The 17,954-nt window shown below is 39.4% G+C and overlaps 1 protein-coding gene across 1 annotated transcript in view; it reads right to left on the bottom strand.

Annotated features, from left to right (window-relative positions):
- HMGA2 (high mobility group AT-hook 2) overlaps positions 1 to 17,954 on the bottom strand; it is a 127,180-nt gene that overhangs the window by 18,235 nt on the left and 90,991 nt on the right. The gene's annotated exons all lie outside the window — the stretch shown is intronic.

Here is a 17,954-nt window from a genome sequence, read left to right on the forward strand (position 1 = left end):
TGCAATACTGGTTTTATCCCCCCACCCCCCTGTATTTTATCAATGGTTACAAAGTGCCACTGTTGAAAATCTGTATAAATTCGCAATCACTGCAATTATATGGAATAATATCTCGCAATGTAGCCATTTAAATCTGAATTAAAGCACTTAGAATATATTTTCTTTAAGTGGCTCTTTTTAAAAAGATGTGAGAATTTCCTATTCTTTGAGGACTACTGTTCAGTGAATATGCAAACACATGTAAACTTTTTCTGCTACTGCAAGCTGAGGCAGAAGAGGAGGTAGGATATGGTTGATATAGAAGTTTACAGAAGAGTTCTGTGGCTTTTTCTGATAACTCATATCTGGGCATACTCTGTCCCAGGACGGTTCTATATTACTGATAAAATTGGTCTATGTACAGCACACCAACATGGCACAAGTATACATATGTAACAAACCTGCACGTTATGCACATGTACCCTAGAACTTAAAGTATAATAATAAAAAAAAATTGGTCTATGTTGGCATTGCTTTCTTCACTCTATTATGGTGCTTGTTCATGGCCCCATGGGTTCAAACAAATTAAGGACAGGTTAACTCTTCTTACAAATGGTAAGTAAACATTTAGTGATTAGGAAAAAAATTGTCACTTTTGCTTACCGCTTATAGAGTGCATGCCAGTGTTTAAAAAAGTAAAGATGTTTTTGATGGATAGCTCCCACTATCTTTCATATTTATTCTTTAAGTCAATAATAATTTCAGAACAACATACTTACCTATGCATAGCTACTAAGGAAGCAAGGTATAGTTTGGTAAATTTTTAAATAATCTGTTTATCCTTTAGCATTAATTACCTCATTCACTGAATGCATCTTTCAGTATACAGAATGTTATTACAAAATGGATTTCATAAGAAATGCAATCTATTTTGCAGACTCTAGTGATTGTTTACACAGGATAAATTAAAGGGGTGCTTTGCAACATCGCTTATTCTTAAAGGACAAAATATCAAGGAGGCCTGAAGAAAACTTACAGCTTGGTTTTGTGTCTGGTCAGGTATATGTAATCTTTGGTACAATAATAAAAACAAACTTCATGGAGTTCTGCAAAGATCTTTCCTGTATATCAGCATGTATATGAAGATACCATGTTTACAAAGCATGGACATGTCCCCGGGTTACTTTTGGAAGCTGGTAAGGAAAGAAGCAAACATTTCAAACCTATGCTAGTCTACCTCTAAAGGCCCTACTTCACCTTCACATTATACTAGATAGGAGTGTAATCATGATAAAGAATTCGTAAGAATGCAATTCATCCCCTAAATATCCTAGCTGAACTTCTCAAAGTGATAAGGAATGCTCCTCTGTCATAACCCAAGAATAAACTTATAACATGTGGGACAGAGGTGTGGGAAAGAAAAAACAAGTTGGTACGGTGCCCAAGATGCCATAATCACTGATATTTTGAATGGCATTGGCAAGAAAAACCTCATTGGCTATAGTCATTGCAATAATTGTCCTTCAGAAAGTGAGGACATCCTTTTGAAAGATGGCTGCTTTAGATTTTGTCTTGAACACAAATTTTGTAGACAGTAGACTTGTCACAATGCCCAGAGAGTCCTGTTGCTGCACAGTTTCCCTCCAATTTCACGAGACAGTGGCCAATGATTAAAAATTTTAAAAAGCACTCTCATATCGGTACTACTATTCAAGGAGGGACAGGGCATTACTGCTTGGTGGTAAATACACTCCATACTATTTATCACCAAATAGCTCTGTCATGGCACTGTGACTGGTCCTACACCCAAATCAAGGTTTACGGAACTGAAACTATCCTTTTAACTATCCATTGAACTTGTTTATTCATTATTTTTTTCATTTATTCAATAAATATTCATTGAGTGCCTTCTATACACCAAGCACCACAGTGGGTGCATAGTTCCTGGCATATAGCCAGCACTCAAGAAATGAGAAAGGAAGAAAGAATGAAAGAATATGATCTTTGCCACTTGACAAGTCTAGTGATGCTTATGTTAACAATCAAACATTATCAAGAGACATATAAAATTACATTCAATGAATTCATAAATATAGTTTGAGACACACATATCATGCACATTGGCTGCATTTTCATATACCACCACATTAACAAAATTTGAAGTTAAAATTTGAAGGCAATAACTCAACTATCTGGAAAATTAATAACCTCTGAGATTCCAAGATTAGATGAGCATTTACAGTACCCAGTTTTGACTCCAGCTCTCACTTCCTCTTCCTTCTGGGAAGAAGAGGTGCAATGACAATTAATGTGAACCTCACATGAACTATAACTATCTTGCTTTATACTTCTTAGAATGAAAACGCAGATTTCTTGTGCTCGAAAACCTGGACCTTGAAGCCAAATATAAGCTATGGAACAATTAAAGAATGAAGGTGACCAGACTATCCAAGTTTACATAGTTTATTCTACTCAAATTTATTTTATTTTTTTGAGAGACAGGGTTTTGCTCTATTGCCGAGGCTAGAGTGCAGAGGCATGATTGTAGAGCTCACTGTAGCCTCGAACTCCTACGCTCAAGTGATCCTCTTGTCTCAGCCTCCCGTCAAGTTTAAACTATTCAAACAAACCTTCATTTCTTGGGTTTGGTAAATATTTCAGTCCTCCATTGACTGTGTCGTTTTGGCGCCCATCCACTAATAGATCCATGCACTTAGACATTTTAGAGGAAAAAATGATACAGATGCCTAATCAGCAATTTGTATGCTAAAAATACTGTGTACATTTGGACACATCTGGATATACTGATACACACACACACACACACACACACACACAAACACACATCTATAAACTTAGTTAGCTCCTGGGTTCCATTCTTGTTGCCCTTGATAAGTAGAGCAGTTATAAGTATATAAAGGATATTTATGGGAGTGAAAATCTCTTAAGTCTTTCAACATTTGATTGCTTTACATAGTTGTGAGATGATGGTTTCGGGAGGGGGTAAAGAAGGAAGTTCCAAAATGTGAACGGTATTTAAATCTCTTAAATTTTTTTCTTCAAAGGAAGAGAAAAAGAATGAAATTATGTTTTCCCTCTTCAACAAGATGGCTTGCAGAAGGGCTGTGGGCAGAAAAATAGCTTAAAAGAATATAAAGACCCAGTGACTTGAGTCTCTTTCATGAAATATGTGGGTTAAAAAAAATCCAATAACCATAAAACAACCTTTTCTTTGATGCTGAACAAAAAACAAGCTTGAAATTTAGTGCTGCTGAGCAAATGAATGAAAAATACAGATGTCTTTTACCTTCAGCTCAACTCAGATTTGCCATCTGAACAGCTCCATGCTTAATTTAACTCTTTGTATGACTGATCGTATCCAAGCATTTAGTTAACAGCGATGGTTTAAATTGAAACTTAAAAATATACATTTTTTTCCTTCCTTTTATTCCTGTCTTAGTGAATTAGAAAGTTCAACTGCACCATATCCCTTTTCTTGTCCTCCCTGAATTACAAAACTTAAACACATAAAAACAAAATATGTGTCTTTTCCTGGTATTGTTATTTAGTTTGATTTTTAAAATTTAAGATATTGATTGTTTTATTGAAAATGTAGGACTTTGATGCTATTCTAATTTTCCAAAGTAAGCTCATAATACCAATTTCCCCAAAGGTCAAAAACAATATATTAAGGAAATACCACCTGCTACTTAGAGCTTGCACAGGAAATTTGCATTTCCACTTTGTAATGCATTATTTGGGGGTAGGAAATGACAGCCTGCTTCATTATCCCAAGGCTCAGAATCCCAATAGCTGCAAAGCAGCAGACAAAAAGAAAAAGAGGCCAGTGTCCATTTTCCCACCAAATATCATGGAAATTACAAATTCAGTAGGAGAAGCCAAAAAACATGTGTTGAAAGATGCCAAGCTCACCCCAAACTCTCTCTTCTGTCCCCATGAAAGCCAGGCTTGCCTGCCAGCCCACTTGAGTTGGGCTAGTTTCACAGAGGGCCAGGTACAGGCCCTGGGCACATTTTTCAATCTTTTGTAAATAGTCCCTGAAGGATTAAGGTGGTGGTCATGGCCGTACCCTTTAACCTGCCTCAAAGAGCGAGGGAGAGCTCATGGAGCTTGCCTGTCCAAAGTTCAACAGACCCTTTCTGAAGTTCTATTTACACACCAAACAAGGTTGAAGATAGATTACTTCCTACTGTCTAGCTCATAGGAAAGAAGCATTCTGTTCAGATATAATATATACATTAAGAAACAAAGGAGTTGCTGAAAACTTCTCCTCTTGTAAGCATTCAACTATACTGGGGCTTACAATATATTCTACTCTGAAATAGGCAGCTTTTCTTGAGTGTATCATCTCTGTCCTCTTTATTCTCATCTTCTTCCATCTTTCATGGTTTTCCCCCTCTACAGTTCTTACTCTTCCCCCTCTACAGTTCTTATATAAAAACCTCCATTCCTTGCCACATATCCCATACTTAATGTGTGTGATGGTTAAAGCCACCTGTGTCTTGACACGTTACAAAAATGCATTCAATTCATCAGTGATTTTATCTGGGTAAGGGCAAACAGTCAGTTTATCCAATTGTTTTTCCCCAGTGAGTCAACTGAATATCCTCTTTAAAATGAGATATTTTCAGTAGAAGTTAGTTTAAAATTGAATAGCAATGGGTATTCACCAAAGTGCTCGGTGTAAGGTGCTTCATGTGCTTGAAGAATTGGTGTAAGGTTTTGTTACCTACTTGTGTAAATTAGCTCCTTAAATACACATCTCTGTATAGATGAGATCACCTCTCAAGAGCCCTTCTAGCTTCAGAATTCTGGGATTCGGGATTTAAGGATAGGTCTTCTGCAATCTAAACACTCCCTTATTAAATTTGCAGATTTCTTATATATATATATAAAAGATATATTACATATTTACATATGTATGAATATAAATATCTAATACATATATACATAGGTCTCTTTAGAAATATCAAGTCGATACATTTTTTTCAATTTTTTAAAACAAGAGCAAGTGTTTAAAATTAGGATTATCTTCAAAGAGGAAAGGTATTTAAATTTTATAGTCATAATGCACCATGAATAAACAAAACAAAACTCTGCTTTAAAAATCAAGTATGGGAAGGCTGCAACACTGAACTATCTATAGAGCATGGAAAACACGAGAAAGTCTTACTACTCAGAGAGATGGTTTAACAGACTTTGGCCAGAGAACAGTCCTCAGTATTTATGTAGGAAGGAGTTTTGAGAACAGAGAAATGTAGAACTTGTATGCACAGTATCCAAACACCTATACAAAAACTTGGCCATGGCCAGGCGCGGTGGCTCACGCCTGTAATCCCAGCACTTTGGGAGACCGAGACGGGTGAATCACGAGGTCAGGAAATCCAGACCATCCTGGCTAACACGGTGAAACCCTGTCTCTACTAAAAAACACAAAAAATTAGCTGGGCGTGGTGGTGGGCACCTGTAGTCCCAGCTACTCGGGAGGCTGAGGCAGGAGAATGGCGTGAACCCGGGAGGCGGAGCTTGCGTGAGCCGAGATGGCGCCACTGCACTCCAGCCTGGGCGACAGAGCGAGACTCCATCTCAAAAAAAAAACAAAAACGAAAACAAAAACAAAAACTTGGCCACTTCTCTGAATATTTTAATTGCGATTCTAAAAGTTTGCTGTGCATAGACCAATTCTTAAAATGGTAAGAAGATTAGAAAAATGGAAATCCCGAAGTAAGATACATGCATACGTACATGCATATATACAGTATACTATATATAAATATATACACATTCTTTGTCTTTGTATCCTTTATATATGTGTAATCTTTATACAGATAAAAATACAGCCATGCACCACATAATGACGTTTCACTCAACGATGAACTGCATATAGTCCCAGAAGATCATAATGGAGTTAATTCCTATTGCCTACTGACATTCTGATGATCCACACCCTATGTGTGCCTAGGCAAATGTGTGTGCTATATCTTAGTTGTTGACCAAAAAGTTTGAAGATTTAAAAAAAATTTAAAAAGTTACAGTAAGCTAAGGTTAATTTATTATTGAAGAAAGAAATATATTTTTTATAAATTTAGTGTAACCCAAGTGTACTGTGTTTATAAAGTCTACATAGTGTACAGTAATGTTCTAGGCTGCCATATTCACTCACCACTCACTCACTGACTCACCCAGAGCAACCACAACTTCCAGTCCGGCAACTTCCATCCATGTTTATGTAAATGCCCTATACAGGTGTACCATTTTAAAATATTTTATGCTGTATTTTTACTATACCTTTTCTATGTTTAGATATGTTTCGATACACAAATAGTTACTATTGTGTTACAATTGCCTACAGTTTCAGTACAGCAACATGCTGTACAGGTTTGTAGCTGAGGAGCAATGGGATACACTGTTTAGCCTAGACGTGCAGTAGGCTGTACTATCTAGGTTTGTGTTAAGTACTCTCTTTGATGTTAACACAACAATGAAATTGCCTAAAGATTCATTTCTCAGAATGTACCCCTATCGTTAAGCAATGTTTGACTGAATATGTGTCTTTATAAAATATATAACATATACACACACATATACACATACCTTCATATATATACACACACACACATTTTTGGCGACAGAAATACATATGCATATACATACATATTTTATATATACATACACATATATAATATACACACACACACACAGATACAGAGAGAGAGAGAGAGAGAAAGAGACAGACCAGTAAGCCTTTATTTTCCATGAGGACAGATATTTGTATTATCTGAGGACAAGAGAAGTTTGTATTAATCCAGTAAAGACGTTTGGATAGCTGAAAATACAATTAGCTGTAAGTCAAGGTTCTGGCTTCTAACCCATTTCCTGCTTCTAATAATTAGCTACAAAATCTTGGGCAAGTCTCCGGAACTTGTTAGGTTTCCATTTCTCCATCTCAAATGGGAGATCATTGTCATAATTTGCAATTTTATAAAACGTAAAGAACGGTTTGTCCCTATCTTCCTCAAAACTGAACTAATTACCAATTTTCTATCACACAGCCACTTAAAAGTGAAGAACTGTCTTTTCCAGTGTGGTTTTTATATTTGGCAGCAAAACTAAACATCTAGCAGAGGCAGAATATGGAATCAAAAGGCACATGTAGCCTTTGTTAAAGCAGCAATTCATCTCTTCGGAAAGTCGTGATCCCTTCCTGGAGCCTGGTGTGGCCATGGATGGTAGCTCACAGGATTAAGTTTCAGAAAATAAGCTTGTTTTTTCTACTACGAAGGGAATAAACTCAGTTCCTACAAGTGTAGCAATTAATGGGCACCCATGGCCATCCCACTCTGAGGGGAAAGGGGCCATTTTGTAGAAAAACAATCCAGGACTGGAACTCAGTTTGAAAATGGTGTTAAGTTGGGCTTTTAAAATGAGTGATAAAACTCCCGTGTGTTTAAAGAAGGCCATGAAACACTGCAACTCCTCCTCGCTTTGCAAAAAAGTAACATCCACGCCATTCACCTAGGAGTCTGCAATGATATATCCTCCTCCCATTACACTTAAGCAGCAAAAAGACTCCTGATAACTGCATGGTAACAGTGATCAACATGGTCATGCAGAAAAACACTTTTCTTTTCCTTTCCTGGAATGAACAGGGTGCCGCTTCTGGAATTAGAGGCTGCATTTCTGTCACCCAAACCTCTCTCAGAGCCGTGTGTGTTGTGAGACAGCTGAATGTCTCACTGAATGTTTCCTGTGACAATGAGGGTGTTTCAGAGCTTCCCGCTGCTGCCACAACCTTTCCTTTGTGATCTTCATGGTTAATGAGACTGTAAACCAGTATCGAAATCAGCATCTGCTGATTGAAAGCAGGTTTAAAGGGCAAAATAAAATGGTAGTGGTTTAATGATTAAACAACTTTTTACTGCTAAACATTTAAGTTGTTTTAATGTCTAAATCAACATACTTGCAGGATGCAAACTGCAATTAGGTGGAAGCAGAACTTCACACTGTTGGAGTTAGAGAAAAAATTGCTACTATCACTTTAAATGTCAAACTTGTGAACTGGCCTTGAAAGCCTCTGCTCTGCCTCCGTCTCCCCACCTCCTAGGCATTAATTCTATACAGAAAAGTTAAACATTTAATTTGTAAAACTACTGAGAAGTAAATTTCTTGTTCCAAGGTAACTGGAATAATTGCCAAACGCAGATTCTTCCTCCTGAATAGGAAGCCCCACACTGTTTTGAAAACAATTCCTAGACTTTGTCCCTGTTGAAGCTGATTGAATGCTCAATCACAAGACTCCAGTGTTGTTAGCTCTCACTTACTGCTTTTAGGGGTGGAGTTAACACTTTTCAAAAATCAGAGCTTCCCTAATAAATACAGTGATTTAGTGAAGATTTTGATTGTCTGGGGTTGGCATTCCTGAGGACAGAATAATTTATTTTGCTTTAAGCAGGTGTGTAATGAGAACAGAGGCTATGTTGATAAGAGGTCCCTGGAAGCTGGTAATATATTATCTTCTGTAATTTCTTCCAAAAATAGACTTAATGGAAAGAGGATGCATAATATACTCCTTCTCAAAGGAAGCGTTCCCCAATACAACAGAAGCAGTCATTCTAAAAACAGCTTTATGGCTCTGCAGTCAATAGCTCTATTTTCTCCCCTTTCACAACTTCCTTCCTTCTGCTATGTAAGAACTTATGTGAGGGCACACACACATTCACATGTCAGTGCACACAACTGAAAATGCCCCAAGATCCGGATTCTCATTCAAACATCTGCAAGATCATCGAAAACTTAATGATTGCCTGACATGACTTCACCTGATTAATTGATAGTGCTTTTCACTTTATTTCATTTTTTACTCCAACTCTGGTCATGTACATCCATGAATTAACCTTGCATTTAATTCAGTTCAGGGAGCAATTTCCGAATGCCTACTATGTTTGAAGTTTAGACACAAAGATATATAGGAAACGATGTCCACAAAATATAGGCTGCAAGCAGAACACTTCCCCAAAGGAAAAGATGGCACCAACAGCAGAATCGGAACTCTGGTGTCCAAACTGCTCCTAATTAAATGCCCAAGTTGCAAGTCAGGTTAATTGGTCAGGCTAAGGTCTTGGAAATATAAATGAATGTTCTATGCCTAAGATGTTTTCCTTAGCTACTTCACAAACTAGAAGAATAGTTCCTCCTGCTCAGGACCACTGAAATGCTTATTAGAAATTGTTCAAAAGTCAATTTTTTTTTCAAATTTGGGACATGTTTTACCTTGAGCGAACAAAAGATATAAAGAGTAGTTAGAAGCACACCTGGTGGCAAAAGCTTATAACCTTAAATGTAGCATATTTACTTTAGAAATTGTAGAAGAGATACTTTTGAGCTACTCAAAATTAATAGAGTTTTTTTATTTATAAAAATATTTTAACAATTCAGATTGGAATTTCACATTTGAGGAATACCAGGGTTTAATAAAAGACAGTAGATGGAAACTTTTAAGGAAGGTCTGTTTAGAAGCTTCTGGGCATTTTCAAGGGCTGGAAATTAATGGCATTCTTTCTTTATTCTGTTACATTTTACCTCAGAACATATGGTTTCTCTCTTCTTTGATAGCTTTATTGCCAGCCCCACTCTAGAAATATGACAGAATGGCAGAAGAGGGATGGAAGAAAATAGGAAGACCTGTTCTGAAAGGCTGGGAGAGAGTTGGAAGGCCCCAGGAAGTTGCCAAATACTTCATAATTAATTTTTTTTTTTTTTTTTTTTTTTTTTGTAGACGGAGTCTTGCTCTGTCGCCAGGCTGGAGTGCAGTGGCAGGATCTCAGCTCATTGCAACCTCCGCCTTCTGCGTTCAAGTGATTCTCCTGCCTCAGCCTCCTGAGTAGCTGGGACTACAGGCATGCGCCACAACGCTCAGCTAATTTTTGTATTTTTAGTAGAGATGGGTTTCACCATGTTGGCCAGGATGGTCTCGATCTCTTGACCTCAAGCTATCTGCCCGCCTCAGTCTCCCAAAGTGCTGGGATTACAGGTGTGAGCCACCGCGCCTGGTCAACTTCATAATTACTGATATTTAGAGTGACTTCAGGGATGTGTGTGTGTGTGTGTGTATGTGCGTAGGGGGGTTTTGTGGTAAGCTGAGGCAACACAGAGGCAGAGGACAATTGGCGATTTGTTACCCCATAGCTTTTACAAAATTTGAGTCCCTCATCCATATTCATTTTACAGCCCAGAAATTTATAATATATTTGAGAAGTTGGGACTGTCTTCAGATACAGCAAAAAGAACAATGGGATTAGAAGCAAGTCAGATGAAGAAATATTAAAATAATTTTATATTCTAATTTAAGTTGGTTCATTTTAACTGGGCTTCAATAACATGAAGAAGAGTGAGAAGTGGGTAAAGCTTCCACTGCCCTGAATAAGCCAAGACAAGATGGACCTTCCCTACCCTAAGAGGAATTTAAGTTACTATTAAACAGTATCCTTCCCAAGGTGGGCTGGGGGTGGGGTCAGAGAATGACTTTCCTGTTTTTTTTGTTTGTTTATTTGTTTGAGATGGAGTTTTGTTCTTACTGCCCAGGCTGGAGTGCAATGGTACAATCTTGGCTCACTGCAACCTCCGCCCCCCAGGTTCAAGAGATTCTCCTGCCTCAGCCTCCGGAGTAGCAGGGATTACAGGCAGGTGCCACCACACCCAGCTAATTTTGTATTTTTTAGTGGAGATGGGGTTTCTCCATGTCGGTCAGGCTAGTCTCGAACTCCTGACCTCAGGTGATCCACTCGCCTCTGCCTCCCAAAGTGCTGGGATTACAGGCGTGAGCCACTGCACCTAGCGAGGATGACTTTCTTAAGGGTGATTAAGTCTGGCATCTCCCATCAGAGCTCTAGAGCTCCCATTTGAAGCCAGAACATGGCCCTTATGTTGCTGTCCTACCATACTCTTCTAGGTTCCCACAGGGTACAGGAGCCTACAGGAGTTTCAGTTATTCACTAAGTTTTTTGATCTTCAGCCTCAGAATATATTTTGTTGGACTGGTCCAGTGCTGTAGCTGGCAAGGGGAGCCCACTACTGTACCACTTATTCCCTGAAAGCCCAGGAACTGACAGTGGTCTGAATGTAACACAGGGAAGCCCCTAGTGGGTGTTGAGTGTTCCTTCATCAAAGAAACATTCGTCTTCCTCATTCTCTCCCCTAACCTCCAGTCTTTAGAACATCACTTTATATAAATCATAAAAATGGAGCTGCTCTGCTCTGGGAGTGGGAAAGGACCCAGAACCTTGTTCTTTTATTTCCTGAGGGGTCTTCTTTAAGAATGGCCATAGGGATTTGTTTTTCTTCTTTTTTTATTTGATTGGATCCAAGTTTACCAACTAAATTAGCAGAAGGCCCATGCTGCCCTTCTTTGGGCACAACAATTGGTGGGGATGACCGGCTTCCCCTTGTTTCCAACTGAAGAAACTAGGTAAACGGTCATGCAATGAAGTTTCCCAAGGTTGGCGTATTAGTCCATTTTCATGCTGCTGATAAAGACATACCCAAGACTGGGAAGAAAAAAGTTTAGTTGGATTTACAGTTCCACATGGCTGGGGAGGCCTCAGAATCATGGTGGTAGGCGAAAGGCACTTCTTACATGGTGGCAGCAAGAGAAAATGAGGAAAAGGCAAAAGCGGAAACTCCTGATAAACCTATCAGATCTCATGAGACTTATTCACTATCACAAGAATAGCACAGGAAAGACCAGCCCCTGTGATTCAATTATCTCCCCTGGGTCCCTCCCACAACACATGGGAATTCTAGGAGCTACAATTTGAGCTGACATTGGATGGGGACACAGCCAAACCATATCATTCTTCCCCTGGCCCTTCTAAATCTCATATCCACACATTTCAGAACCAATCATGCTTTCCCAACAGTCCCCCAAAGTCTTAACTCATTTCAGCATTAACCCAAAAGTTCACAGTCCAAAGTCTAATCTGAGACAAGGCAAGTCCCTTCCGTGTATGAGCCTGTAAAATCAAAAGCGAGCTAGTTACTTCCTAGATACAATGGTGGTACAGGTATTGGGTAAATACAGCCATTCCAAATGGGAGAAACTGGCCAAAATAAAGGGGCTACAGGGCCCATGGAAGTCCGAAATCCAGTGGGGCAGTCACATTTTAAAGCTCCAAAATGATCTCCTTTGACTCCAGGTCTCACATCCAGGTCATACTGATGTAAGAGGTTGGTTCCCATGGTCTTAGGCAGCTCCACCCCCATGGCTTTGCTGGATACAGCCTCCCTCCTGGCTGCTTTCACGGGCTGGTGTTGAGTGTCTGTGGCTTTTCCAGACACGTGGTGGAAGCTGTCAGTCGATCTACCATTCTGGGGTCTGGGGGATGGTGGCCCTTCTTCACACAGCTTCACTAGGCAGTGGCCCAGTAGGGACTCTGTGTGGGGGCTCTGACCCCACATTTCCCTTCCCCATGGCCCTACCAGAGGCTCTTCATGAGAGCCCTTCCCTGCAGCAAACTTCTGCCTGGGCATCCAGGCATTTTCATACATCTTCTGAAATTTAGGTGGAGGTTGGCAAACCTCAGTTCTTGACTTCTGTGCACCCACAGGTTCAACACCACATGGAAGCTGCCAAGGCTTGGGGCTTCCACTCTCCAAAGCCACAGTCCAAGCTGTACATTGGTTCCTTGCAGCCACAGCTGGAGCTGCTGGGACACAGGGCACCAAGTCCCTAGGCTGCACATAGCATGGGGACCCTGGGCCTGGCCCACAAAACCACTTTTTCCTCCTGGACCTCCAGGCCTGTGATGGGAGGGGCTGCCGTGAAGGTCTCTGACATGGCCTGGAGACATTTTCCCCATGGTCTTGGGGATTCACATTAGGCTTCTTGCTACTTATGCAAATTTCTGCAGCTGGCTTGAATTTCTCCTCAGAAAATGAGATTTTTCTTTTCTATCACATAGTCAGGTTGCAAATCTTCCAAACTTTTATGCTCTGCTTCCCTTATAAAGCTGAATGCCTTTAACAGTGCCCCAGTCACCTCTTGAATGCTTTGCTGCTTAGAAATTTCTTCTCCCAGATACTCTAAATCATCTCTCTCAAGTTCAAAGTTCCATGATTCTCTAGGGCAGTAGCAAAATGCCACCAGTCTCTTCGCTTAAATATAACAAAAGTCACCTTTGCTCCAGTTCCCAACAAGGTCCTCATCTCCATCTAAGACCACCTCAACCTGGATTTTATTGTCCATATCACTATCAGCACTTTGGGCAAAGCTATTCAACAAGTCTCTAGGAAGTTCCAAACATTCCCACATTTTCTTGTCTTCTTGTGAGCCCTTCAAACTGTTCCAGTCTCTGCCTGTTGCCCAGTTCCAAAGTCACTTCCACATTTTCAAGTATCTTTTCAAGAATGCCCCACTCTCCTAGTACCAATTTACTGTATTAGTCTCTTTTCATGCTGCTGATAAGGATATACCCGAGACTGGGAAGAAAAAGAGGTTTAATTAGACTTTCAGTTCCACATGGCTGGGGAGGACTCAGAATCATGGCAGGAGGCGAAAGGCACTTCTTACATGGCAGTAGCAAGAGAAAATGAGGAAGAAGTGAAAGTGAAAACCCCTGATAGACCAATCAGCTCTTGTGAGACTTATTCACTATCATGAGAATAGCACAGGAAAGACTGGCCCCCGTGATTCAATTACCTCCCGCTGAGTCCCTCTCACAACACATGGGAATTCTGGGAGATACAATTCGAGTTGACATTTGGGTGGGGACACAGGCAAACCATATCAATTGGTAATAGGAGAATTGCATTTAAAGTACACATTCTAAACAAATCTACATGTTCCTTGTCTTTTTATCTTTTTTTCTAGATTTTCTATTATATTTTAGTAGGCCCTTGATGTTTTTGAGGACTTGGCAAGCCCCCAGATTCACAGTCTCTAAACTTGAGAATCCAGGAAACAGTTCACTCAGGTTTGGAGATTTCTCCTGAAACTGTATTACTATCTAGAGGCAAGCGTTTCCTGTGCACATCCTCATACCGCAAGTTAACTCCCTTTCCAGCTTCTACCCAGGACTCATCTCTCACTTCATGGCTATTTTCACAAAGAACTCCCCCATCACTAAAAAAGGGTTTTGTTTCTTTAAGACAGTTACTATGTAAACTCAAATTAGGAAACAAATAAGTCACATTGGGACTACCGGCTACGTGTTGGCTCACTTCATCCACAACTAAATGATTTTCTCCCAAACATCAGCTTCCTGGAGCCAGAATTCAACTTTGTGCCCAAGAAAAGTGACAAATTACTAAATGTCATGGACTTAAGAGTTCATTTTTGGTCATTAAAAGCTGGTTGCCTGAGGCCCACGGTGTTCTTTGTAAGACGCTTTGAATCCTTTGTGGACTGAGGAAAAGCAGGATAATATTAAATAAGCCACAAATAAACAGCAAATCTGAACACCATCTGGTGAAAGATTTGTTCTATTATGCTATTCATATACCTATTCTGCCACCTATTTGATTCCACTGCATGTCTTTCAGTGGTATTGATGAATTCACAGACATTGTAATTCTTATCAATTGAATGGCAAGTAATAGAACATGCTATATCTTCCCACGTGGTTCTCTTTATCTGTCTTCCAGAGTTGAGAAAATGGCAGATTTACATAAATGTTTAAGAATTATTAGATTAGCCTTTGAAATAACATTAAATGAATTTAACATTTTGCTTAAATTCTTATTTCATTGGCAAAAATCTGCCCTGGCAACACCTGCCCTTACTACTAAAGCATCTCCTAGGTTGCCAGCTTACTTGCTCTTGCTTCTGAAGTTTGGGATTAATGGACTATAGGTACCTGCTTTCTGCAATCCTGCTCAAGGCTCCTCTGCATTCACCCATTGTTATGAAAATCAGACAAGAGCAGAATAGGAAAAGTGGGTCAGCATATATTTGGTTTTCCAATAGGACCACTACCATTTTTTTAAAAATTAGGTATTTTGCTTAATTTACTTTTGCTTTCTTTTGAGCCAAGAGCTCATGGACTACTGCTGTATTTTCATTAGTGATACAGTCTTATGTATCATTTAACAAGTACACCAAAATGCCTAATGTATATGTTAGGGTGAGTAATAAAGACTGGTTTCTCAGGGCGCCAGTCCATATTTTTTATAGTGCTTTCTGTCTTCCATTTTCAGGACTTAGCAAGTCTATGCTGTGTAATGTTCCCAAAGGGATGTGGCTATAAAATGTGTGAGGTCTGATAAATGTTCTTATCTGAGGTTTACCCATCTTCCGTGGGAAAATTCTATCAGATGAAACAAGACTGTCTAGACCCTTTTCTTTTTCATCCTGCTGAGAGATTTACCAGAACTGTACCTCTTCCCTCCCGCAGAAACATTTTTTTTTACATCTCAAGGTGCTTTGAAAATTGCAGTCAGCCCACTGGTATCTCTACCTCTACAACATCATTGATCTCACTCCTAAAAATAGGAAGTACTGCCAGGAAATGGATGCAAACAATTCTTACATATTTAATAAAATAAGTAACATTGTTACCTTTTCCAGCTATTTCTCTGTTGCCCTTATAGGAGCATCTGTGGTAGAGCATTTTAAAGTTACATACAGATGTCATCCATAAGACTATTTTCAGAGTCTCCAGCCTCCTGAAATTTGTCAACACCATTCGTCTTGATCTTTACCAAAATCTGAGTTTTGTTTCTTTTCTTAAAAGTTTGAGAAAAGTGCATTTAGGTGTTTTTAAAGCATAAGAAGGTGAAAATTACATTTTTGATGTTTTCAAGGGCCATTTTTCTTATTTATGCCATCACTGCATACAAAGTGGTTGAAAATAAAAAAGTTGAAATTTTCCAAGCATTTAGCATAAAAAATCTTATAGATTAACTACATAACTATTTCCCAGTATCAAAATTAATTAAACGCCACCACCAAGTTTTCTCACCAGCCCTGCTTTCGTTTCCCATGTGCACATTTCTCCTTTCTAACCAAGCTCCACTTCTCTTTATAAGTCCTTCCATCACAAAATCAAAGGAACATGTGATTTCCCTCCAGAACGACACTGCCTTTAATTCATCTGCAAATGCTGACAGGTACTCTTACGAAAATGGAACCAAAAAGAGGTGAAGGAAAAGATAGAGAAGCATATTTCAAATCATTTCGACCCATTTCTTCATTTTGCTAAGATTAGGAAGGACATTTTGTGGAGTTAAGTCAGAAGGCCATTTCACAAGCACTTCACAAGGGCATTTCACAAGAGGGTCTTTGAGAGACAAGACAGGGGTTTGAGTAAATTACTTAGAAAATCCAAGTTTAAAGCCTCTTCTGAATGAAGAATGGATGTTTTAGTTTGACTTATCAAAACTGGACGTTTTAACTGACTAAATTTCTAGATAATTCTTCATTTTTTAGAAATTACTGAAAACATGCTTTCTTTCTCTCTACCTGTTATCAAGTATAAAGTAAATGCTTATAGAATTGTATTAGTTACTAAAGAGATACACAACAGTAGTTCTTGTCTTTGCTAAGAAACTTAAAGTTTCATCGCAGAGACAAGATGAATGTCAAAGAAACAACTAGAGATACGAACAAAGTAAGGGCCAAACCCACAGATCTAGGGCTCCATAATTGCACACTCCAGGAAATCCCGGCCTTCTTCAGTCCTTACTGCTCTTTCCTTTCCCCTTCCGTCTCTTCCTTGTCCTTCTTTTTCTCAATTCCTGTTCTCCCTTCTGCCTGTTTTATGTGTTTGGCCTGTCAGTGATGCTCACAGGCACTGCTGAGTACTCTGCTTTATGAAAACGCCCATGTTTCTATATCTGCTTACTTGCTTGATTCATTCATTCACTCATTCCTTCCCTCATTCGTTAAACCAACACTATCTTATAAAGCTCTGTACTAGAGAGCATGGAGGAAACTATCCAGACCAGACCCAGATTCGGCCTTGGTTTCACCTCTCTGCAGTCCTAGCTTTTGTCATTTGCTTTTATGGAAGCTGTCAAACACCATGGCTTCTAACTGAACTTCTTAGCGACTCCCCCGTTCCAGGGATCTCTGTTGCCTTCTCAACATTCTCACGGCCTCAGTGGCAGGGACCTTAGGCCCTGGGACTCCTCAGATATTTCTGTCTGCTTTTTCTTCCTTCTTTTAACTTCTCCCCCTCCCTACATGCGTTACCACTTAGTGCCCCCAGGGCTTAGCCAGGGGTTCCTAGCTCATCTTTTCCTTCTCTACTTATTCCCTTAGTGCAGCCATAAGGATTCAATTACCACCTATACTCAGATGAGCCCCAGATCCCCATCTTCAGCCCTGACCCTTCTTCCTCTTTTCAGTCCCTTATTTCTCAATGTCTACAAAATATATAGGCTAGACATTTCATTGCCATATAAAATAAACATGTCAAAACCAGATTTTATTCTCTCGCCGCCCAAAGGCGCCTCTGCGGGCTAACTCACCGGGAGCGGCCCAAGTGCCGCTGCCCCAGCTACCAAGGTCTGCCTTCACCAGCTTCCTCTTTCTATTTGTTGTCCACTTTTCCCTGCATCCTTCCCTCAATTCTTCTACTAAGCCCTACTAACTCTTTCTCTCTATTATTTTCCCAGACCTAAGCCTTCAAGGCTATTTCCATAGCCAAATAACTCTTCTGGATATTAACTATCTCAAAGTCAAAAAACATAAATTAATACACTCAAAAAAGTAATAAACAGGAAAACTTTCTTGGGATATGCTGCACATCCTAAGACCGATCAGGAATAGTTCCTGTCACGTGTTTTCTAGTGATTTATAGAGCATTAAAAAAATGCTTCAAGCTGGAGTTATATGCGTATTGTTTAAGCTTTTCTATTTACTTAATAGTTGTTTTTATATTATGTTCCCAGGAAGGTACTGGCCTAGCAGACACATTAGAAATAAATGCGGAAAAATGCAGACAAGATTAATTTAACAA

This window comes from Rhinopithecus roxellana, chromosome 10, assembly GCF_007565055.1.
Source record: "Rhinopithecus roxellana isolate Shanxi Qingling chromosome 10, ASM756505v1, whole genome shotgun sequence".
Lineage (NCBI taxonomy): Eukaryota > Metazoa > Chordata > Mammalia > Primates > Cercopithecidae > Rhinopithecus > Rhinopithecus roxellana.